Source organism: Heterodontus francisci, chromosome X (assembly GCF_036365525.1).
Source record: "Heterodontus francisci isolate sHetFra1 chromosome X, sHetFra1.hap1, whole genome shotgun sequence".
In the NCBI taxonomy this organism is placed as follows: domain Eukaryota; kingdom Metazoa; phylum Chordata; class Chondrichthyes; order Heterodontiformes; family Heterodontidae; genus Heterodontus; species Heterodontus francisci.
Genome location: NC_090421.1, coordinates 24,564,304 through 24,587,556, shown reverse-complemented (window position 1 = coordinate 24,587,556; position 23,253 = coordinate 24,564,304).

Below are 23,253 nucleotides of genomic sequence, written 5' to 3'. Positions count from 1 at the left end.
TTGTGTTTGTGAATATCGGGGCCTGGGCTGTTTTTGTTTGTGAAGCTCAGGCCCTGGGCTGTTTGTGTTTGTGTTTTAGAAGCTCAGGGACCGGGCTGTTTGTATTTGTTTTTGTGTATGTGTAACTCAGGGCATGGGCTGTATGTGTTTGTGTTTGTGTTTGTGAAGCTCTGGGCCCGGGCTGTTTGTGTTTGTGTTTGGGAAGCTCAGGGTTTGGGCAGTGTTGTTTGTGTTTGTGTTTGTCTTTGTCTTTGTGTTTTTCCAGCTCAGGGCCTGGGCTGTGGTGTTTGTGTTTGTGTTTGTGAAGCTATGGGCCTGGCTGTGGTGTTTGTGTTTGTCTTTGTGAAGCTCAGGGCCTGGGCGGTGGTGTTTGTGTTTGTGAAGCTCAGGGACAGGGATGTTTGTGTTTGTGTTTGTGAAGCTCAGGGCCTGGGCTGTGGTTTTTGTGTTTGTGTTTGTGAAGCTCAGGGCCTAGGCTGTGGTGTTTGTGTTTGTGTTTGTGAAGCTCAGGGCCTGGGTTGTGGTGTTTGTGTTTGTGTTTGTGAAGCTCAGGGCCTGGGCTGTTGTGTTTGTGCTTGTGAAGCTCAGGGCCTGGGCTGTTGTGTTTGTGTTTGTGTTTGTGAATCTCAGGGCCAGGGCTGTAGTGTTTGTGTTTGTGTTTGTGAAGCTCAGGGCCTGAGCTGTCGTGTTCATGTTTGTGTTTGTGAAGCTCAGGGCCTGGACTGTAGTGTTTGTGTTTGTGAAGCTCAGGGCCTGGGCTGTAGTGGTTGAGTTTGTGTTTGTGAAGCTCAGGGCCTGAGCTGTTGTGTTTGTGCTTGTGTTTCTGTTTGTGAAGCTCAGGGCCAGGGCTGTTGTGTTTGTGTTTGTGTTTGTGAAGCTCAGGGCCTGGGCTGTTGTGTTTGTGTTTGTGAAGCTCAGGGCCTGGGCTGTTGTGTTTGCGTTTGTGTTTGTGAAGCTCATGGCCTGAACTTTTGTGTTTGCGTTTGTGAAGCTCAGGGCCTGGGCTGTTGTGTTTGTGTCTGTTGTCGTGTTTGTGAAGCTCAGGGCCTGAGCTGTTGTGTTTGTGTCTGTTGTCGTGTTTGTGAAGCTCAGGGCCTGAGCTGTTGTGTTTGTGTTTGTGAAGCTCAGGGCCTGGGCTGTTGTGTTTGTGTTTGTGTCTGTTTTTGTGTTTGTGAAGCTCAGGGCCTGGGTTGTTGTGTTTGTTTTTGTGTTTGTGAAGCTCAGGGCCTGAGCTGTTGTGTTTGTGCTTGTGTTTGTGTTTGTGATGCTCAGGGAAAGGCTGTTGTGTTTGTGTTTGTGAAGCTGAGGGCCCGGGCTGATGTGTTTGTGTGTGTGTTTGTGTTTGTGTTTGTGAAGCTCAGGGCCAGGACTGTTATCTTTGTGTTTGTGTTTGTGAAGCTCAAGCCCTGGGCTGTTGTGTTTGTGTTTGTGAAGCTCAGGGCGTGGACTGTTGTGTTTGTTTTTGTGAAGCTCCGGGCCTGGGCTGTTGTGTTTGTGTTCGTGTTTGTGAAGCTCTGGGCCTTGGCTGTTGTGTTTGTCTTTGTGGTTGTGTTTGTGATGCTCAGGACCCAAGCTGTTGTGTTTGTGTTTGTTTTTGGGAAGCTCAGGACCTGGGCAGTGTTGTTTGTGTTTGTCTTTGTGTTTGTCCAGCTCAGGGCCTGGGCTGTGGTGTTTGTGTTTGTGTTTGTGAAGCTCAGGCCCTGGGCTGTGGTGTTTGTGTTTGTGTTTGTGAAGCAAACCGGCCTGTGCTGTGGTGTTTGTGTTTGTGTTTGTGAAGCTAAGGGCCTGGCTGTGGTGTTTGTGAAGCTCAGGGCCTGGGCGGTGGTGTTTGTGTTTGTGATGCTCAGGGAAAGGGCTGTTGTGTTTGTGTTTGTGTTTGTGAAGCTCAGGGCCTGGGCTGTGGTGTTTGTGTTTGTGAAGCTCTGGGCCTGGGCTGTGGTGATTGTGTTTGTGTTTGTGAAGCTCAGGGCCTGGGCTGTGGTGTTTGTGTTTGTGTTTGTGAAGCTCAGGGCCTGGGCTGTTGTGTTTGTGTTTGTGTTTGTGAAGCTCAGGGCCTGGGCTGCTGTGTTTGTGTTTGTGAAGCTCAGGGCCTGGGCTGTAGTGTCTGTGTTTGTGTTTGTGAAGCTCAGGGCCTGAGCTGTCATGTTGATGTGTGTGTTTGTGAATCTCAGGGCCTGGAGTGTTGTGTTTGTGTTTGTGAAGCTCAGGGCCTGGGCTGTAGTGTTCGAGTTTGTGTTTGTGAAGCTCAGGGCCTGCGTTGTTGTGTTTGTGCTTGTGTTTCTGTTTGTGAAGCTCAGGGCCAGGGCTGTTGTGTTTGTGTTTGTGTTTGTGAAGCTCAGGGCCTGAGCTGTCATGTTGATGTGTGTGTTTGTGAATCTCAGGGCCTGTAGTGTTGTGTTTGTGTTTGTGAAGCTCAGGGCCTGGGCTGTAGTGTTTGAGTTTGTGTTTGTGAAGCTCAGGGCCTGCGTTGTTGTGTTTGTGCTTGTGTTTCTGTTTGTGAAACTCAGGGCCAGAGCTGTTGTGTTTGTGTTTGTGTTTGTGAAGCTCAGGGCCTGGGCTGTTGTGTTTGTGAAGCTCAGGGCCTGGGCTGTTGTGTTTGCGTTTGTGTTTGTGAAGCTCAGGGCCTTGACTGTTGTGTTTGTGTTTGTGAAGCTCCGGGCCTGGGCTGTTGTGTTTGTGTTCGTGTTTGTGAAGCTCAGGGCGTGGGCTGTTGTGTTTGAGTCTGTTATTGTGTTTGTGAAGCTCAGGGCCTGAGCTGTTGTGTTTGTGTTTGTGAAGCTCAGGGCCTGGGCTGTTGTGTTTGTGTTTGTGTCTGTTTTTGTGTTTGTGAAGCTCAGGGCCTGTGCTGTTGTGTTTGTGTTTGTGTTTGTGAAGCTCAGGGCCTGAGCTGTTGTGTTTGTGCTTGTGTTTGTGTTTGTGATGCTCAGGGCCTGGGCTGTTGTGTTTATGTTTGTGAAGCTCAGGGCCCCGGCTGTTGTGTTTGTGTGTGTGATGTTGTTTGTGAAGCTCAGGGCCCAGACTGTTATCTTTCTGTTTGTGTTTGTGAAGCTCAAGCCCTGGGCTGTTGTGTTTGTGTTTGTGAAGCTCAGGGCGTGGACTGTTGTGTTTGTGTTTGTGAAGCTCCGGGCCTGGGCTGTTGTGTTTGTGTTCGTGTTTGTGAAGCTCAGGGCCGTGGCTGTTGTGTTTGTGTTTGTGGTTGTGTTTGTGATGCTCAGGGCCTGAGCTGTTGTGTTTGTGTTTGTTTTTGTGCAGCTCAGTGCCTGGGCTGTTGTGTTTGTTCTTGTGTTTGTGAAGCTCAGGGCCTGGGCTGTTGTGTTTGTGTTTGTGTTCGTGAAGCTCATGGCCTGGGCTGTTGTGTTTGTGTTTGTGTTTTTGCTTGTGTTTGTGAAGCTCAGGGCCTGGGCTGTTGTGTTTGTGTTTGTGAAGCTCAGGGCCAGGGCATTTGTGTTTGTGTTTGTGTTTGTGAAGCTCAGGGCCAGGACTGTTATCTTTGTGTTTGTGTTTGTGATGCTCAAGCCCTGGGCTGTTGTGTTTGTGTTTGTGAAGCTCAGGGCGTGGACTGTTGTGTTTGTGTTTGTGAAGCTCCGGGCCTGGGCTGTTGTGTTTGTGTTCGTGTTTGTGAAGCTCTGGGCCTTGGCTGTTGTGTTTGTCTTTGTGGTTGTGTTTGTGATGCTCAGGACCTGAGCTGTTGTGTTTGTGTTTGTTTTTGGGAAGCTCAGGACCTGGGCAGTGTTGTTTGTGTTTGTCTTTGTGTTTGTCCAGCTCAGGGCCTGGGCTGTGGTGTTTGTGTTTGTGTTTGTGAAGCTCAGGGCCTGGGCTGTGGTGTTTGTGTTTGTGTTTGTGAAGCAAACCGGCCTGTGCTGTGGTGTTTGTGTTTGTGTTTGTGAAGCTAAGGGCCTGGCTGTGGTGTTTGTGTTTGTGAAGCTCAGGGCCTGGGCGGTGGTGTTTGTGTTTGTGATGCTCAGGGAAAGGGCTGTTGTGTTTGTGTTTGTGAAGCTCAGGGCCTGGGCTGTGGTGTTTGTGTTTGTGAAGCTCTGGGCCTGGGCTGTGGTGTTTGTGTTTGTGTTTGTGAAGCTCAGGGCCTGGGCTGTGGTGTTGGTGTTTGTGTTTGTGAAGCTCAGAGCCTGGGCTGTTGTGTTTGTGTTTGTGTTTGTGAAGCTCAGGGCCTGGGCTGCTGTGTTTGTGTTTGTGAAGCTCAGGGCCTGGGCTGTAGTGTCTGTGTTTGTGTTTGTGAAGCTCAGGGCCTGACATGTCATGTTGATGTGTGTGTTTGTGAATCTCAGGGCCTGGAGTGTTGTGTTTGTGTTTGTGAAGCTCAGGGCCTGGGCTGTAGTGTTTGAGTTTGTGTTTGTGAAGCTCAGGGCCTGCGTTGTTGTGTTTGTGCTTGTGTTTCTGTTTGTGAAGCTCAGGGCCAGGGCTGTTGTGTTTGTGTTTGTGTTTGTGAAGCTCAGGGCCTGAGCTGTCATGTTGATGTGTGTGTTTGTGAATCTCAGGGCCTGTAGTGTTGTGTTTGTGTTTGTGAAGCTCAGGGCCTGGGCTGTAGTGTTTGAGTTTGTGTTTGTGAAGCTCAGGGACTGCGTTGTTGTGTTTGTGCTTGTGTTTCTGTTTGTGAAACTCAGGGCCAGGGCTGTTGTGTTTGTGTTTGTGTTTGTGAAGCTCAGGGCCTGGGCTGTTGTGTTTGTGAAGCTCAGGGCCTGGGCTGTTGTGTTTGCGTTTGTGTTTGTGAAGCTCAGGGCCTTGACTGTTGTGTTTGTGTTTGTGAAGCTCCGGGCCTGGGCTGTTGTGTTTGTGTTCGTGTTTGTGAAGCTCAGGGCCTGAGCTGTTGTGTTTGTGTTTGTGAAGCTCAGGGCCTGTGCTGTTGTGCTTGTGTTTGTGTTTGTGATGCTCAGGGCCTGGGCTGTTGTGTTTATGTTTGTGAAGCTCAGGGCCCCGGCTGTTGTGTTTGTGTGTGTGATGGTGTTTGTGAAGCTCAGGGCCCAGACTGTTATCTTTCTGTTTGTGTTTGTGAAGCTCAAGCCCTGGGCTGTTGGGTTTGTGTTTGTGTTTGTGAAGCTCAGGGCGTGGACTGTTGTGTTTGTGTTTGTGAAGCTCCGGGCCTGGGCTGTTGTGTTTGTGTTCGTGTTTGTGAAGCTCAGGGCCGTGGCTGTTGTGTTTGTGTTTGTGGTTGTGTTTGTGATGCTCAGGGCCTGAGCTGTTGTGTTTGTGTTTGTTTTTGTGCAGCTCAGTGCCTGGGCTGTTGTGTTTGTTCTTGTGTTTTTGCTTGTGTTTGTGAAGCTCAGGGCCTGGGCTGTTGTGTTTGTGTTTGTGTTCGTGAAGCTCATGGCCTGGGCTGTTGTGTTTGTGTTTGTGTTTTTGCTTGTGTTTGTGAAGCTCAGGGCCTGGGCTGTTGTGTTTGTGTTTGTGAAGCTCAGGGCCAGGGCATTTGTGTTTGTGTTTGTGAAGCTCAGGGGCTGGGCTGTTGTGTTTGTGTTTGTGTTAGTGAAGCTCAGGGCCTGGGCTGTTTGTGTTTGTTCTTGTGTTTGTGAAGCTCTGGGCCTGAGCTGTTGTGTTTGTGTTTGTGAAGCTCAGGGCCTGGGCTGTTGTGTTTGTGTTTGTGAAGCTCAGGGCCTTGGCTGTTGTGTTTGTGTTTGTTTTTGTGAAGCTCAGGGCCTGTGCTGTTTGAGTTTGTGTATGTGAAGCTCAGGGCCCGGGCTGTTTGTATTTGTGTTTGTGTTTGTGTTTGTGAAGCTCAGGGCCCGGGCTGTATGTGTTTGTGTTAGTGGTTGTGAAGCTCAGTGCTCGGGCTGTTAGTGTTCGTGTTTGTGTTTGTGAAGCTCTGGGCCTGGGCAGTGGTGTTTGTGTTTGTGAAGCTCAGGGCCTGTGCTGTAGTGTATGTGTTTGTGTTTGTGTGTGAGATGCTCAGGGCCTGGGCTGTTTTGTGTGTGTTTGTGTTTGTGAAGCTCAGGGCATGGGCTGTTGTGTTTGTGTTTGTGAATCAAACGGCCTAGGCTGCGGTGTTTGTGTTTGTGTTTGTGAAGCTCAGGGCCTGGGCTGAGGTGTTTGTGTTTGTGAAGCTCAGGGCCTGGGCTGTTGTGTTTGTGTTTGTGTTTGTGCTTGTGAAACTCAGGGCCTGGGCTGTTGTGTTTGTGTTTGTGAAGCTCAGGGCCTGGGATTTTGTGTTTGTGTTTGTGAAGCTCAGAGGCTGGGCTGTGGTGTTTGTGTTTGTGTTTGTGAAGCTCAGGGCCTGGGCTGTGTTGTTTGTGTTTGTGAAGCTCAGGGATTGGGCTGTTGTGTTTGTGTTTGTGAAGCTCAAGGCCTGGGCTGTTGTGTTTGTGTTTGTGTTTGTGAAGCTCAGTGCCAGGCCTGCTCTGTTTGTGTTTGTGTTTGTGAAGCTCAGGGCCTGGGCTGATGTGTTTGTGTTTGTGTTTGTGAAGCTCAGGGCCTGGGCTGTAGTGTTTGTGTTTGTGAAGCTCAGGGCCTGGGCTGTTGTGTTAGTGTTTGTGTTTGTGAAGCTCAGGGCCTGGGCAGTAGTGTTTGTGTTTGCGAAGCTCAGGGCGTGGACTGTTGTGTTTGTGTTTGTCAAGCTCAGTGCCTGGGCTGTTTGTGTTTGTGTTTGTGAAGCTCAGGGCCTGGGCTGTTTGTGTTTGTGTTTGTGAAGCTCAGGGCGTGGGCTGTTTGCGTTTGTGTTTGAGAAGCTCAGGGCCCGGGCTGTATGCGTTTGTGTTTGTGATTGTGAAGCTCATTGCCTGGGCTGTTTGTGTTTGTCTTTGTGTTTGTGTCTGCGAAGCTCATTGCCCGGGCTATTTGTGTTTGTGAAGATCAGGGCACGGTCTGTTATTGTTTGTGCTTGTGTTTGTGAGGCTCAGGGCCTGGGCTCTGGTGTTCGTGTTTGTGTTTGTGAAGCTCAGGGCCTGGGCTGTGGTGTTTGTGTTTGTGTTTGTGAAGCAAACGGCCAGAGCTGTGGTGTTTGTGTTTGTGTTTGTGAAGTTCAGGGCCTGGGCTGTGGTGTTTGTGTTTATGTTTGTGAAGCGCAGGGACTGGGCTTTTGTGTTTGTGTTTGTGTTTGTGAAGCTCAGGGCCTGGGCTGTGGTTTTTGTGTTTGTGTTTGTGAAGCTCAGGGCCTGGGCTGTGGTGTTTGTGTTTGTGAAGCTCAGGGCCTGGGCTGTGGTGTTTTAGTTTGTGTTTGTGAAGCTCGGGGACTGGGCTGTTGTGTATTTGTTTGTATTTGTGAAGCTCAGGGCCTGGGCCTTTGTGTTTGTGCTTGTGAAGCTCAGGGCCTGGGCTGTTGTGTTTGTGTTTGTGAAGCTCAGGGCCTGGGCTGTTGTGTTTGTGTTTGTGAAGCTCAGTGCCTGGGCTGTTGTGTTTGAGTTTGTGTTTGTGAAGCTCAGAGGCTGGGCTGTGGTGATTGTGTTTGTGTTTGTGAAGCTCAGCGCCTGGGCTGTGGTGTTTGTGTTTGTGTTTGTGAAGTTCAGGGCCTGGGCTGTTGTGTTTGTGTTTGTGTTTGTGAAGCTCAGTGCCTGGGTTGTTGTGTTTGTATTTGTGTTTTTGTTTGTGAAGCTCAGGGCCTGGGCTGTGGTGTTTCTGTTTGTGAAGCTCAGGGCCTGGGCTGTTGTGTTTGTGTTTGTGAAGCTCAGGGCCTGGGCTGTAGTGTTTGTGTTTGCGAAGCTCAGGGCCTGGGCTGTTGTGTTTGAGTTTGTGTTTGTCAAGCTCAGGGCCTGGGCTGTTTGTGCTTGTGTTTGTGAAGCTCAGGGCCTGGGCTGTTTGTGTTTGTGAAGCTCAGGGCCTGGGCTGTGGTGCTTGTGTTTGTGTTTGTGTTTGTGAAGCTCAGGACCTGGGCTGTGGTGTATATGTTTGTGTTTGTGAAGCAAACGGCCTTTGCTGTGGTGTTTGTATTTGTGTTTGTGAAGCTCAGGGCCTGGGTTGTGGTGTTTGTGTTTGTGAAGCTCAGGGGCTGGGCTGTGGTGTTTGTGTTTGTGAAGCTCAGGGACAGGGCTGTTGTGTTTGTGTTTGTGTTTGTGAAGATCAGGGCCTGGACTGTGGTGTTTGTGTTTGTGAAGCTCAGGGCCTGGGCTGTGGTGTTTGTGTTTGTGAAGCTCAGGGACAGGGCTGTTGTGTTTGTGTTTGTGTTTGTGAAGCTCAGGGCCTGGGCTGTTGTGTTTGTGTTTGTGAAGCTCAGGGCCTGGGCTGTTGTGTTTGTGTTTGTGTTCGTGAAGCTCATGGCCTGGGCTGTTGTGTTTGTGTTTGTGTTTTTGCTTGTGTTTGTGAAGCTCAGTGCCTGGGCCGTTGTGTTTGTGTTTGTGAATATCGGGGCCTGGGCTGTTTTTGTTTGTGAAGCTCAGGCCCTGGGCTGTTTGTGTTTGTGAAGCTCAGGGCCTGGGCTGTTTGTGTTTGTGTTTTAGAAGCTCAGGGCCCGGGCTGTTTGTATTTGTTTTTGTGTATGTGTAACTCAGGGCATGGGCTGTATGTGTTTGTGTTTGTGTTTGTGAAGCTCTGGGCACGGGCTGTTAGTGTTTGTGTTTGTGTTTGGGAAGCTCAGGGTTTGGGCAGTGTTGTTTGTGTTTGTCTTTGTCTTTGTGTTTTTCCAGCTCAGGGCCTGGGCTGTGGTGTTTGTGTTTGTGTTTGTGAAGCTATGGGCCTGGCTGTGGTGTTTGTGTTTGTCTTTGTGAAGCTCAGGGCCTGGGCGGTGGTGTTTGTGTTTGTGAAGCTCAGGGACAGGGATGTTTGTGTTTGTGTTTGTGAAGCTCAGGGCCTGGGCTGTGGTTTTTGTGTTTGTGTTTGTGAAGCTCAGGGCCTAGGCTGTGGTGTTTGTGTTTGTGTTTGTGAAGCTCAGGGCCTGGGTTGTGGTGTTTGTGTTTGTGTTTGAGAAGCTCAGGGCCTGGGCTGTTGTGTTTGTGCTTGTGAAGCTCAGGGCCTGGGCTGTTGTGTTTGTGTTTGTGTTTGTGAATCTCAGGGCCAGGGCTGTAGTGTTTGTGTTTGTGTTTGTGAAGCTCAGGGCCTGAGCTGTCGTGTTCATGTTTGTGTTTGTGAAGCTCAGGGCCTGGACTGTAGTGTTTGTGTTTGTGAAGCTCAGGGCCTGGGCTGTAGTGGTTGAGTTTGTGTTTGTGAAGCTCAGGGCCTGAGCTGTTGTGTTTGTGCTTGTGTTTCTGTTTGTGAAGCTCAGGGCCAGGGCTGTTGTGTTTGTGTTTGTGTTTGTGAAGCTCAGGGCCTGGGCTGTTGTGTTTGTGTTTGTGAAGCTCAGGGCCTGGGCTGTTGTGTTTGCGTTTGTGTTTGTGAAGCTCAGGGCCTGGGCTGTGGTGTTTGTGTTTGTGAAGCTCAGGGCCTGGGCTGTTGTGTTTGTGTTTGTGTTCGTGAAGCTCATGGCCTGGGCTGTTGTGTTTGTGTTTGTGTTTTTGCTTGTGTTTGTGAAGCTCAGTGCCTGGGCCGTTGTGTTTGTGTTTGTGAATATCGGGGCCTGGGCTGTTTTTGTTTGTGAAGCTCAGGCCCTGGGCTGTTTGTGTTTGTGTTTGTGAAGCTCAGGGCCTGGGCTGTTTGTGTTTGTGTTTTAGAAGCTCAGGGCCCGGGCTGTTTGTATTTGTTTTTGTGTATGTGTAACTCAGGGCATGGGCTGTATGTGTTTGTGTTTGTGTTTGTGAAGCTCTGGGCCCGGGCTGTTAGTGTTTGTGTTTGTGTTTGGGAAGCTCAGGGTTTGGGCAGTGTTGTTTGTGTTTGTGTTTGTCTTTGTCTTTGTGCTTTTCCAGCTCAGGGCCTGGGCTGTGGTGTTTGTGTTTGTGTTTGTGAAGCTATGGGCCTGGCTGTGGTGTTTGTGTTTGTCTTTGTGAAGCTCAGGGCCTGGGCGGTGGTGTTTGTGTTTGTGAAGCTCAGGGACAGGGATGTTTGTGTTTGTGAAGCTCAGGGCCTGGGCTGTGGTTTTTGTGTTTGTGTTTGTGAAGCTCAGGGCCTAGGCTGTGGTGTTTGTGTTTGTGTTTGTGAAGCTCAGGGCCTGGGTTGTGGTGTTTGTGTTTGTGTTTGTGAAGCTCAGGGCCTGGGCTGTTGTGTTTGTGCTTGTGAAGCTCAGGGCCTGGGCTGTTGTGTTTGTGTTTGTGTTTGTGAATCTCAGGGCCAGGGCTGTAGTGTTTGTGTTTGTGTTTGTGAAGCTCAGGGCCTGAGCTGTCGTGTTCATGTTTGTGTTTGTGAAGCTCAGGGCCTGGACTGTAGTGTTTGTGTTTGTGAAGCTCAGGGCCTGGGCTGTAGTGGTTGAGTTTGTGTTTGTGAAGCTCAGGGCCTGAGCTGTTGTGTTTGTGCTTGTGTTTCTGTTTGTGAAGCTCAGGGCCAGGGCTGTTGTGTTTGTGTTTGTGTTTGTGAAGCTCAGGGCCTGGGCTGTTGTGTTTGTGTTTGTGAAGCTCAGGGCCTGGGCTGTTGTGTTTGCGTTTGTGTTTGTGAAGCTCAGGGCCTGGGCTGTTGTGTTTGTGTCTGTTGTCGTGTTTGTGAAGCTCAGGGCCTGAGCTGTTGTGTTTGTGTCTGTTGTCGTGTTTGTGAAGCTCAGGGCCTGAGCTGTTGTGTTTGTGTTTGTGAAGCTCAGGGCCTGGGCTGTTGTGTTTGTGCTTGTGTTTGTGTTTGTGATGCTCAGGGAAAGGCTGTTGTGTTTGTGTTTGTGAAGCTGAGGGCCCGGGCTGATGTGTTTGTGTGTGTGTTTGTGTTTGTGAAGCTCAGGGCCAGGACTGTTATCTTTGTGTTTGTGTTTGTGAAGCTCAAGCCCTGGGCTGTTGTGTTTGTGTTTGTGAAGCTCAGGGCGTGGACTGTTGTGTTTGTGTTTGTGAAGCTCCGGGCCTGGGCTGTTGTGTTTGTGTTCGTGTTTGTGAAGCTCTGGGCCTTGGCTGTTGTGTTTGTCTTTGTGGTTGTGTTTGTGATGCTCAGGACCTGAGCTGTTGTGTTTGTGTTTGGGAAGCTCAGGGCCTGGGCAGTGTTGTTTGTGTTTGTCTTTGTGTGTGTCCAGCTCAGGGCCTGGGCTGTGGTGTTTGTGTTTGTGTTTGTGAAGCTCAGGGCCTGGGCTGTGGTGTTTGTGTTTGTGTTTGTGAAGCAAACCGGCCTGTGCTGTGGTGTTTGTGTTTGTGTTTGTGAAGCTAAGGGCCTGGCTGTGGTGTTTGTGTTTGTGAAGCTCAGGGCCTGGGCGGTGGTGTTTGTGTTTGTGATGCTCAGGGAAAGGGCTGTTGTGTTTGTGTTTGTGTTTGTGAAGCTCAGGGCCTGGGCTGTGGTGTTTGTGTTTGTGAAGCTCTGGGCCTGGGCTGTGGTGTTTGTGTTTGTGTTTGTGAAGCTCAGGGCCTGGGCTGTGGTGTTTGTGTTTGTGAAGCTCAGGGCCTGGGCTGCTGTGTTTGTGTTTGTGTTTGTGAAGCTCAGGGCCTGGGCTGTGGTGTTTGTGTTTGTGAAGCTCTGGGCCTGGGCTGTGGTGTTTGTGTTTGTGTTTGTGAAGCTCAGGGCCTGGGCTGTGGTGTTTGTGTTTGTGAAGCTCAGGGCCTGGGCTGCTGTGTTTGTGTTTGTGTTTGTGAAGCTCAGGGCCTGGGCTGTGGTGTTTGTGTTTGTGAAGCTCAGGGCCTGGGCTGCTGTGTTTGTGTTTGTGAAGCTCAGCGCCTGCGTTGTTGTGTTTGTGCTTGTGTTTCTGTTTGTGAAGCTCAGGGCCAGGGCTTTTGTGTTTGTGTTTGTGAAGCTCAGGGCCTGAGCTGTCATGTTGATGTGTGTGTTTGTGAATCTCAGGGCCTGGAGTGTTGTGTTTGTGTTTGTGAAGCTCAGGGCCTGGGCTGTAGTGTTTGAGTTTGTGTTTGTGAAGCTCAGGGCCTGGGCTGTTGTGTTTGTGAAGCTCAGGGCCTGGGCTGTTGTGTTTGCGTTTGTGTTTGTGAAGCTCAGGGCCTTGACTGTTGTGTTTGTGTTTGTGAAGCTCCGGGCCTGGGCTGTTGTGTTTGTGTTCGTGTTTGTGAAGCTCAGGGCGTGGGCTGTTGTGTTTGAGTCTGTTATTGTGTTTGTGAAGCTCAGGGCCTGAGCTGTTGTGTTTGTGTTTGTGAAGCTCAGGGCCTGGGCTGTTGTGTTTGTGTTTGTGTCTGTTTTTGTGTTTGTGAAGCTCAGGGCCTGTGCTGTTGTGTTTGTGTTTGTGTTTGTGAAGCTCAGGGCCTGAGCTGTTGTGTTTGTGCTTGTGTTTGTGTTTGTGATGCTCAGGGCCTGGGCTGTTGTGTTTATGTTTGTGAAGCTCAGGGCCCCGGCTGTTGTGTTTGTGTGTGTGATGGTGTTTGTGAAGCTCAGGGCCCAGACTGTTATCTTTCTGTTTGTGTTTGTGAAGCTCAAGCCCTGGGCTGTTGGGTTTGTGTTTGTGTTTGTGAAGCTCAGGGCGTGGACTGTTGTGTTTGTGTTTGTGAAGCTCCGGGCCTGGGCTGTTGTGTTTGTGTTCGTGTTTGTGAAGCTCAGGGCCGTGGCTGTTGTGTTTGTGTTTGTGGTTGTGTTTGTGATGCTCAGGGCCTGAGCTGTTGTGTTTGTGTTTGTTTTTGTGCAGCTCAGTGCCTGGGCTGTTGTGTTTGTTCTTGTGTTTGTGAAGCTCAGGGCCTGGGCTGTTGTGTTTGTGTTTGTGTTCGTGAAGCTCATGGCCTGGGCTGTTGTGTTTGTGTTTGTGTTTTTGCTTGTGTTTGTGAAGCTCAGGGCCTGGGCTGTTGTGTTTGTGTTTGTGAAGCTCAGGGCCAGGGCATTTGTGTTTGTGTTTGTGAAGCTCAGGGCCTGGGCTGTTGTGTTTGTGTTTGTGTTAGTGAAGCTCAGGGCCTGGGCTGTTTGTGTTTGTTCTTGTGTTTGTGAAGCTCTGGGCCTGGGCTGTTGTGTTTGTGTTTGTGAAGCTCAGGGCCTGGGCTGTTGTGTTTGTGTTTGTGAAGCTCAGGGCCTTGGCTGTTGTGTTTGTGTCTGTTTTTTGTGAAGCTCAGGGCCTGTGCTGTTTGAGTTTGTGTATGTGAAGCTCAGGGCCCGGGCTGTTTGTATTTGTGTTTGTGAAGCTCAGGGCCCGGGCTGTATGTGTTTGTGTTAGTGGTTGTGAAGCTCAGTGCTCGGGCTGTTAGTGTTTGTGTTTGTGTTTGTGTTTGTGAAGCTCTGGGCCTGGGCAGTGGTGTTTGTGTTTGTGAAGCTCAGGGCCTGTGCTGTAGTGTTTGTGTTTGTGTTTGTGTTTGTGTGTGAGATGCTCAGGGCCTGGGCTGTTTTGTGTGAGTTTGTGTTTGTGAAGCTCAGGGCCTGGGCTGTTGTGTTTGTGTTTGTGAATCAGACGGCCTAGGCTGCGGTGTTTGTGTTTGTGTTTGTGAAGCTCAGGGCCTGGGCTGAGGTGTTTGTGTTTGTGAAGCTCAGGGCCTGGGCTGTTGTGTTTGTGTTTGTGTTTGTGCTTGTGAAACTCAGGGCCTGGGCTGTTGTGTTTGTGTTTGTGAAGCTCAGGGCCTGGGCTTTTGTGTTTGTGTTTGTGAAGCTCAGAGGCTGGGCTGTGGTGTTTGTGTTTGTGTTTGTGAAGCTCAGGGCCTGGGCTGTGGTGTTTGTGTTTGTGAAGCTCAGGGATTGGGCTGTTGTGTTTGTGTTTGTGAAGCTCAAGTCCTGGGCTGTTGTGTTTGTGTTTGTGAAGCTCAGTGCCAGGCCTGCTCTGTTTGTGTTTGTTTTTGTGAAGCTCAGGGCCTGGGCTGATGTGTTTGTGTTTGTGTTTGTGAAGCTCAGGGCCTGGGCTGTAGTGTTTGTGTTTGTGAAGCTCAGGGCCTGGGCTGTTGTGTTAGTGTTTGTGTTTGTGAAGCTCAGGGCCTGGGCAGTAGTGTTTGTGTTTGTCAAGCTCAGTGCCTGGGCTGTTTGTGTTTGTGTTTGTGAAGCTCAGGGCCTGGGCTGTTTGTGTTTGTGTTTGTGAAGCTCAGGGCGTGGGCTGTTTGTGTTTGTGTTTGAGAAGCTCAGGGCCCGGGCTGTATGCGTTTGTGTTTGTGATTGTGAAGCTCATTGCCTGGGCTGTTTGTGTTTGTCTTTGTGTTTGTGTCTGCGAAGCTCATTGCCCGGGCTATTTGTGTTTGTGAAGATCAGGGCACGGTCTGTTATTGTTTGTGCTTGTGTTTGTGAGGCTCAGGGCCTGGGCTCTGGTGTTCGTGTTTGTGTTTGTGAAGCTCAGGGCCTGGGCTGTGGTGTTTGTGTTTGTGTTTGTGAAGCAAACGGCCAGAGCTGTGGTGTTTGTGTTTGTGAAGTTCAGGGCCTGGGCTGTGGTGTTTTAGTTTGTGTTTGTGAAGCTCGGGGACTGGGCTGTTGTGTTTGTGTTTGTGTTTGTGAAGCTCAGGGCCTGGGCCTTTGTGTTTGTGCTTGTGAAGCTCAGGGCCTGGGCTGTTGTGTTTGTGTTTGTGAAGCTCAGGGCCTGGGCTGTTGTGTTTGTGTTTGTGAAGCTCAGTGCCTGGGCTGTTGTGTTTGAGTTTGTGTTTGTGAAGCTCAGAGGCTGGGCTGTGGTGATTGTGTTTGTGTTTGTGAAGCTCAGCGCCTGGGCTGTGGTGTTTGTGTTTGTGTTTGTGAAGTTCAGGGCCTGGGCTGTTGTGCTTGTGTTTGTGTTTGTGACGCTCAGTGCCTGGGTTGTTGTGTTTGTATTTGTGTTTTTGTTTGTGAAGCTCAGGGCCTGGGCTGTGGTGTTTGTGTTTGTGAAGCTCAGGGCCTGGGCTGTTGTGTTTGTGTTTGTGAAGCTCAGGGCCTGGGCTGTAGTGTTTGTGTTTGCGAAGCTCAGGGCCTGGGCTGTTGTGTTTGAGTTTGTGTTTGTCAAGCTCAGGGCCTGGGCTGTTTGTGCTTGTGTTTGTGAAGCTCAGGGCCTGGGCTGTTTGTGTTTGTGTTTGTGAAGCTCAGGGCCTGGGCTGTGGTGTTTGTGTTTGTGTTTGTGAAGCTCAGGACCTGGGCTGTGGTGTATGTGTTTGTGTTTGTGAAGCAAACGGCCTTTGCTGTGGTGTTTGTATTTGTGTTTGTGAATCTCAGGGCCTGGGTTGTGGTGTTTGTGTTTGTGAAGCTCAGGGGCTGGGCTGTGATGTTTGTGTTTGTGAAGCTCAGGGACAGGGCTGTTGTGTTTGTGTTTGTGTTTGTGAAGATCAGGGCCTGGACTGTGGTGTTTGTGTTTGTTAAGCTCAGGGCCTGGGCTGTGGTGTTTGTGTTTGTGAAGCTCAGGGACAGGGCTGTTGTGTTTGTGTTTGTGTTTGTGAAGCTCAGGGCCTGGGCTGTTGTGTTTGTGTTTGTGAAGCTCAGGGCCTGGGCTGTGGTGTTTGTGTTTGTGTTTGTGAAGCTCAGGGACAGGGCTGTTGTGTTTGTGTTTGTGAAGCTCAGGGCCTGGGCTGTGGTGTTTGTGTTTGTGTTTGTGAAGCTCAGGGGCTGGGCTGTGGTGTTAGTGTTTGTGAAGCTCAGGGCCTGGGCTGTGGTGTTTGTGTTTGTGTTTGTGAAGCACCGGGCATGAGCTGTTGTGTTTGTGTTTGTGAAGCTCAGGGCCTGGGCTGTTGTATTTGTATTTGTGAAGCTCAGGGCCTGGGCTGTAGTGTTTCTGATTGTGTTTGTGAAGCTCAGGGACTGAGCTGTCGTGTTTATGTTTGTGTTTGTGAAACGCAGGTCATGAGCTGTTGTGTTTCTGTTTGTGCAGCTCAGGGCCTGGGCTGTAGTGTTTGCATTAGTGCTTGTGAAGCTCAGGGCTTCAGCTGTTGTGTTTGTGTTTGTGAAGCTCAGGGCATTAGCTGTTGTGTTTGTGCTTGTGTTTGTGTTTGTGAAGCTCAGGGCCTGGTCTGTTGTGTTTGTGTTTGTGAAGCTCAGGGCCTGGGCTGTTGTGTTTGTGTTTGTGTTTGTGAAGCCCAGAGCATTAGCTGTTGTGTTTGTGCTTGTGTTTGTGTTTGTGAAGCTCAGGGCCTGGTCTGTTGTGTTTGTGTTTGTGAAGCTCAGGGCCTGGGCTGTTGTGCTTGTGTTTGTGTTTGTGACGCTCAGGGCCAGGACTGTTATGTTTGTGTTTGTTTTTGTGAAGCTCAGGGCCTGGACTGTTGTGTTTGTGTTTCTGCTTGTGAAGCTCAGGGCCTGGGCTGTAGTGTTTGTGTTTGTGTTTGTGAAGCTCAGAGGCTGGGCTGTGGTGTTTGTGTTTGTGTTTGTGAAGCTCAGGACCTGGGCTGTGGTGTATGGTTTTGTGTTTGTGAAGCAAACGGCCTGGGCTGTGGTGTTTGTATTTGTGTTTATGAAGCTCAGGGCCTGGGCTGTGGTGTTTGTGTTTGTGAAGCTCAGGGGCTGGGCTGTGGTGTTTGTGTTTGTGAAGCTCAGGGCCTGGGCTGTAGTGTCTGTGTTTGTGTTTGTGAAGCTCAGGGCCTGAGCTGTCATGTTGATGTGTGTGTTTGTGAATCTCAGGGCCTGGAGTGTTGTGTTTGTGTTTGTGAAGCTCAGGGCCTGGGCTGTAGTGTTTGAGTTTGTGTTTGTGAAGCTCAGCGCCTGCGTTGTTGTGTTTGTGCTTGTGTTTCTGTTTGTGAAGCTCAGGGCCAGGGCTTTTGTGTTTGTGTTTGTGAAGCTCAGGGCCTGAGCTGTCATGTTTATGTGTGTGTTTGTGAATCTCATGGCCTGGAGTGTTGTGTTTGTGTTTGTGAAGCTCAGGGCCTGGGCTGTAGTGTTTGAGTTTGTGTTTGTGAAGCTCAGGGCCTGGGCTGTTGTGTTTGTGAAGCTCAGGGCCTGGGCTGTTGTGTTTGCGTTTGTGTTTGTGAAGCTCAGGGCCTTGACTGTTGTGTTTGTGTTTGTGAAGCTCCGGGCCTGGGCTGTTGTGTTTGTGTTCGTGTTTGTGAAGCTCAGGGCGTGGGCTGTTGTGTTTGAGTCTGTTATTGTGTTTGTGAAGCTCAGGGCCTGAGCTGTTGTGTTTGTGTTTGTGAAGCTCAGGGCCTGGGCTGTTGTGTTTGTGTTTGTGTCTGTTTTTGTGTTTGTGAAGCTCAGGGCCTGTGCTGTTGTGTTTGTGTTTGTGTTTGTGAAGCTCAGGGCCTGAGCTGTTGTGTTTGTGCTTGTGTTTGTGTTTGTGATGCTCAGGGCCTGGGCTGTTGTGTTTATGTTTGTGAAGCTCAGGGCCCCGGCTGTTGTGTTTGTGTGTGTGATGGTGTTTGTGAAGCTCAGGGCCCAGACTGTTATCTTTCTGTTTGTGTTTGTGAAGCTCAAGCCCTGGGCTGTTGGGTTTGTGTTTGTGTTTGTGAAGCTCAGGGCGTGGACTGTTGTGTTTGTGTTTGTGAAGCTCCGGGCCTGGGCTGTTGTGTTTGTGTTCGTGTTTGTGAAGCTCAGGGCCGTGGCTGTTGTGTTTGTGTTTGTGGTTGTGTTTGTGATGCTCAGGGCCTGAGCTGTTGTGTTTGTGTTTGTTTTTGTGCAGCTCAGTGCCTGGGCTGTTGTGTTTGTTCTTGTGTTTGTGAAGCTCAGGGCCTGGGCTGTTGTGTTTGTGTTTGTGTTCGTGAAGCTCATGGCCTGGGCTGTTGTGTTTGTGTTTGTGTTTTTGCTTATGTTTGTGAAGCTCAGGGCCTGGGCTGTTGTGTTTGTGTTTGTGAAGCTCAGGGCCAGGGCATTTGTGTTTGTGTTTGTGTTTGTGAAGCTCAGGGCCTGGGCTGTTGTGTTTGTGTTTGCGTTAGTGAAGCTCAGGGCCTGGGCTGTTTGTGTTTGTTCTTGTGTTTGTGAAGCTCTGGGCCTGGGCTGTTGTGTTTGTGTTTGTGAAGCTCAGGGCCTGGGCTTTTGTGTTTGTGTTTGTGAAGCTCAGGGCCTTGGCTGTTGTGTTTGTGTTTGTTTTTTGTGATGCTCAGGGCCTGAGCTGTTGTGTTTGTGTTTGTTTTTGTGCAGCTCAGTGCCTGGGCTGTTGTGTTTGTTCTTGTGTTTGTGAAGCTCAGGGCCTGGGCTGTTGTGTTTGTGTTTGTGTTCGTGAAGCTCATGGCCTGGGCTGTTGTGTTTGTGTTTGTGTTTTTGCTTGTGTTTGTGAAGCTCAGGGCCTGGGCTGTTGTGTTTGTGTTTGTGAAGCTCAGGGCCAGGGCATTTGTGTTTGTGTTTGTGTTTGTGAAGCTCAGGGCCTGGGCTGTTGTGTTTGTGTTTGCGTTAGTGAAGCTCAGGGCCTGGGCTGTTTGTGTTTGTTCTTGTGTTTGTGAAGCTCTGGGCCTGGGCTGTTGTGTTTGTGTTTGTGAAGCTCAGGGCCTGGGCTTTTGTGTTTGTGTTTGTGAAGCTCAGGGCCTTGGCTGTTGTGTTTGTGTTTGTTTTTTGTGAAGCTCAGGGCCTGTGCTGTTTGAGTTTGTGTATGTGAAGCTCAGGGCCCGGGCTGTTTGTATTTGTGTTTGTGAAGCTCAGGGCCCGGGCTGTATGTGTTTGTGTTAGTGGTTGTGAAGCTCAGTGCTCGGGCTGTTAGTGTTTGTGTTTGTGTTTGTGTTTGTGAAGCTCTGGGCCTGGGCAGTGGTGTTTGTGTTTGTGAAGCTCAGGGCCTGTGCTGTAGTGTTTGTGTTTGTGTTTGTGTTTGTGTGTGAGATGCTCAGGGCCTGGGCTGTTTTGTGTGAGTTTGTGTTTGTGAAGCTCAGGGCCTGGGCTGTTGTGTTTGTGTTTGTGAATCAGACGGCCTAGGCTGCGGTGTTTGTGTTTGTGTTTGTGAAGCTCAGGGCCTGGGCTGAGGTGTTTGTGTTTGTGAAGCTCAGGGCCTGGGCTGTTGTGTTTGTGTTTGTGTTTGTGCTTGTGAAACTCAGGGCCTGGGCTGTTGTGTTTGTGTTTGTGAAGCTCAGGGCCTGGGCTGTGGTGTTTGTGTTTGTGAAGCTCAAGGCCTGGGCTGTTGTGTTTGTGTTTGTGAAGCTCAGTGCCAGGCCTGCTCTGTTTGTGTTTGTGTTTGTGAAGCTCAGGGCCTGGGCTGATGTGTTTGTGTTTGTGTTTGTGAAGCTCAGGGCCTGGGCAGTAGTGTTTGTGTTTGCGAAGCTCAGGGCGTGGACTGTTGTGTTTGTGTTTGTCAAGCTCAGTGCCTGGGCTGTTTGTGTTTGTGTTTGTGAAGCTCAGGGCCTGGGCTGTTTGTGTTTGTGTTTGTGAAGCTCAGGGCGTGGGCTGTTTGTGTTTGTGTTTGAGAAGCTCAGGGCCCGGGCTGTATGCGTTTGTGTTTGTGATTGTGAAGCTCATTGCCTGGGCTGTTTGTGTTTGTCTTTGTGTTTGTGTCTGCGAAGCTCATTGCCCGGGCTATTTGTGTTTGTGAAGATCAGGGCACGGTCTGTTATTGTTTGTGCTTGTGTTTGTGAGGCTCAGGGCCTGGGCTCTGGTGTTCGTGTTTGTGTTTGTGAAGCTCAGGGCCTGGGCTGTGGTGTTTGTGTTTGTGTTTGTGAAGCAAACGGCCAGAGCTGTGGTGTTTGTGTTTGTGTTTGTGAAGTTCAGGGCCTGGGCTGTGGTGTTTTAGTTTGTGTTTGTGAAGCTCGGGGACTGGGCTGTTGTGTTTGTGTTTGTGTTTGTGAAGCTCAGGGCCTGGGCCTTTGTGTTTGTGCTTGTGAAGCTCAGGGCCTGGGCTGTTGTGTTTGTGTTTGTGAAGCTCAGGGCCTGGGCTTTTGTGTTTGTGAAGCTCAGTGCCTGGGCTGTTGTGTTTGAGTTTGTGTTTGTGAAGCTCAGAGGCTGGGCTGTGGTGATTGTGTTTGTGTTTGTGAAGCTCAGCGCCTGGGCTGTGGTGTTTGTGTTTGTGTTTGTGAAGTTCAGGGCCTGGGCTGTTGTGCTTGTGTTTGTGTTTGTGAAGCTCAGTGCCTGGGTTGTTGTGTTTGTATTTGTGTTTTTGTTTGTGAAGCTCAGGGCCTGGGCTGTGGTGTTTGTGTTTGTGTTTGTGAAGCTCAGGGCCTGGGCTGTTGTGTTTGTGTTTGTGAAGCTCAGGGCCTGGGCTGTAGTGTTTGTGTTTGCGAAGCTCAGGGCCTGGGCTGTTGTGTTTGAGTTTGTGTTTGTCAAGCTCAGGGCCTGGGCTGTTTGTGCTTGTGTTTGTGAAGCTCAGGGCCTGGGCTGTTTGTGTTTGTGTTTGTGAAGCTCAGGGCCTGGGCTGTGGTGTTTGTGTTTGTGTTTGTGTTTGTGAAGCTCAGGACCTGGGCAGTGGTGTATGTGTTTGTGTTTGTGAAGCAAACGGCCTTTGCTGTGGTGTTTGTATTTGTGTTTGTGAAGCTCAGGGGCTGGGCTGTGGTGTTTGTGTTTGTGAAGCTCAGGGACAGGGCTGTTGTGTTTGTGTTTGTGTTTGTGAAGATCAGGGCCTGGACTGTGGTGTTTGTGTTTGTTAAGCTCAGGGCCTGGGCTGTGGTGTTTGTGTTTGTGAAGCTCAGGGACAGGGCTGTTGTGTTTGTGTTTGTGTTTGTGAAGCTCAGGGCCTGGGCTGTTGTGTTTGTGTTTGTGAAGCTCAGGGCCTGGGATGTGGTGTTTGTGTTTGTGTTTGTGAAGCTCAGGGACAGGGCTGTTGTGTTTGTGTTTGTGAAGCTCAGGGCCTGGGCTGTGGTGTTTGTGTTTGTGTTTGTGAAGCTCAGGGGCTGGGCTGTGGTGTTAGTGTTTGTGAAGCTCAGGGCCTGGGCTGTGGTGTTTGTGTTTGTGTTTGTGAAGCACCGGGCATGAGCTGTTGTGTTTGTGTTTGTGAAGCTCAGGGCCTGGGCTGTTGTATTTGTATTTGTGAAGCTCAGGGCCTGGGCTGTAGTGTTTCTGATTGTGTTTGTGAAGCTCAGGGACTGAGCTGTCGTGTTTATGTTTGTGTTTGTGAAACGCAGGTCATGAGCTGTTGTGTTTCTGTTTGTGCAGCTCAGGGCCTGGGCTGTAGTGTTTGCATTAGTGCTTGTGAAGCTCAGGGCTTCAGCTGTTGTGTTTGTGTTTGTGTTTGTGAAGCTCAGGGCATTAGCTGTTGTGTTTGTGCTTGTGTTTGTGTTTGTGAAGCTCAGGGCCTGGTCTGTTGTGTTTGTGTTTGTGAAGCTCAGGGCCTGGGCTGTTGTGTTTGTGTTTGTGTTTGTGAAGCCCAGAGCATTAGCTGTTGTGTTTGTGCTTGTGTTTGTGTTTGTGAAGCTCAGGGCCTGGTCTGTTGTGTTTGTGTTTGTGAAGCTCAGGGCCTGGGCTGTTGTGCTTGTGTTTGTGTTTGTGAAGCTCAGGGCCAGGACTGTTATGTTTGTGTTTGTTTTTGTGAAGCTCAGGGCCTGGACTGTTGTGTTTGTGTTTCTGCTTGTGAAGCTCAGGGCCTGGGCTGTAGTGTTTGTGTTTGTGTTTGTGAAGCTCAGAGGCTGGGCTGTGGTGTTTGTGTTTGTGTTTGTGAAGCTCAGGACCTGGGCTGTGGTGTATGGTTTTGTGTTTGTGAAGCAAACGGCCTGGGCTGTGGTGTTTGTATTTGTGTTTATGAAGCTCAGGGCCTGGGCTGTGGTGTTTGTGTTTGTGAAGCTCAGGGGCTGGGCTGTGGTGTTTGTGTTTGTGAAGCTCAGGGCCTGGGCTGTTGTGTTTGTGTTTGTGAAGCTCAGGGCCTGGACTGTGGTGTTTGTGTTTGTGAAGCTCAGGGCCTGGACTGTGGTGTTTGTGTTTGTGAAGCTCAGGGCCTGGGCTGTGGTGTTTGTGTTTGTGAAGCTCAGGGACAGGGCTGTTGTGTTTGTGTTTGTGAAGCTCAGGGCCTGGGCTGTGGTGGTTGTGTTTGTGATTGTGTTTGTGAAGCTCAGGGGCTGGGCTCTGGTGTTAGTGTTTGTGAAGCTCAGGGCCTGGGCTGTGGTGTTTGTGTTTGTGTTTGTGAAGCACAGGGCATGAGCTGTTGTGTTTGTGTTTGTGAAGCTCAGGGCCCGGGCTGTTTGTGTTTGTGAAGCTCAGGGCCTGGGCTGTGGTGTTTGTGTTTGTGTTTGTGAAACACAGGACATGAGCTGTTGTGTTTGTGTTTGTGAAGCTCATGGCCTGGGCTGTTGTATTTGTATTTGTGAAGCTCAGGGCCTGGGCTGTAGTGTTTCTGATTGTGTTTGTGAAGCTCAGGGACTGAGCTGTCGTGTTTATGTTTGTGTTTGTGAAACGCAGGTCATGAGCTGTTGTGTTTCTGTTTGTGCAGCTCAGGGCCTGGGCTGTAGTGTTTGCATTTGTGCTTGTGAAGCTCAGGGCTTCAGCTGTTGTGTTTGTGTTTGTGTTTGTGAAGCTCAGGGCATTAGCTGTTGTGTTTGTGCTTGTGTTTGTGTTTGTGAAGCTCAGGGCCTTGTGTGTTGTGTTTGTGTTTGTGAAGCTCAGGGCCTGGGCTGTTGTGTTTGTGTTTGTGTTTGTGAAGCTCGGAGCATTAGCTGTTGTGTTTGTGCTTGTGTTTGTGTTTGTGAAGCTCAGGGCCTGGTCTGTTGTGTTTGTGTTTGTGAAGCTCAGGGCCTGGGCTGTTGTGCTTGTGTTTGTGTTTGTGAAGCTCAGGGCCAGGACTGTTATGTTTGTGTTTGTTTTTGTGAAGCTCAGGGCTTGGACTGTTGTGTTTGTGTTTGTGCTTGTGAAGCTCAGGGCCTGGGCTGTTGTGTTTGTGTTTGTGTTTGTGAAGCTCAGGGCCTGCGCTTTTGTGTTTGTGTTTGTGAAGCTCAGAGGCTGGGCTGTGGTGTTTGTCTTTCTGTTTGTGAAGCTCAGGGCCTGGGCTGTGGTGTTTGTGTTTGTGAAGCTCAGGGCCTGGGCTGTTGTGTTTGTGTTTGTGTTTGTGAAGCTCAGGGCCTGGCCTGTTGTGTTTGTGTTTGTGAAGCTCACGCCTGGGCTGTAGTGTTGGTGTTTGTGTTTGTGAAGCTCAGGGCCTGGGCTGTTGTGTTTGTGTTTGTGTTTGTGAATCTCAGGGCCTGGGCTGTTTGTGTTTGAGAAGCTCAGGGCCCGGGCTGTTTGTATTTGTGTATGTGTTTGTGAATCTCAGGGCACGGGCTGTAAGTCTTTGTGTTTGTGATTGTGAAGCTCATTGCCCGGGCTGTTTGTGATTGTCTTTGTGTTTGTGTCTGTGAAGCTCATTGCCCGGGTTGTTTGTGTTTGTGTTTGTGAAGCTCAGGGCCCGGGCTGTTTGTGTTGTGAAGCTCAGGGCCTGGGCTGTGGTGTTTGTGTTTGTGTTTGTGAAGCTCAGGGCCTGGACTTTTGAGTTTGTGTTTGTGAAGCTCAAAGGCTGGGCTGTGGTGATTGTGTTTGTGTTTGTGAAGCTCAGGGCCTGGGCTGTGGTGTTTGTGTTTGTGTTTGTGAAGCTCAGGGTCTGGGCTGTTGTGTATGTGTTTGTGTTTGTGAAGCTCAGTGCCTGGGTTGTTGTGTTTGTATTTGTGTTTTTGTTTGTGAAGCTCAGGGCCTGGGCTGTGGTGTTTGTGTTTGTGAAGCTCAGGTCCTGGGCTGTAG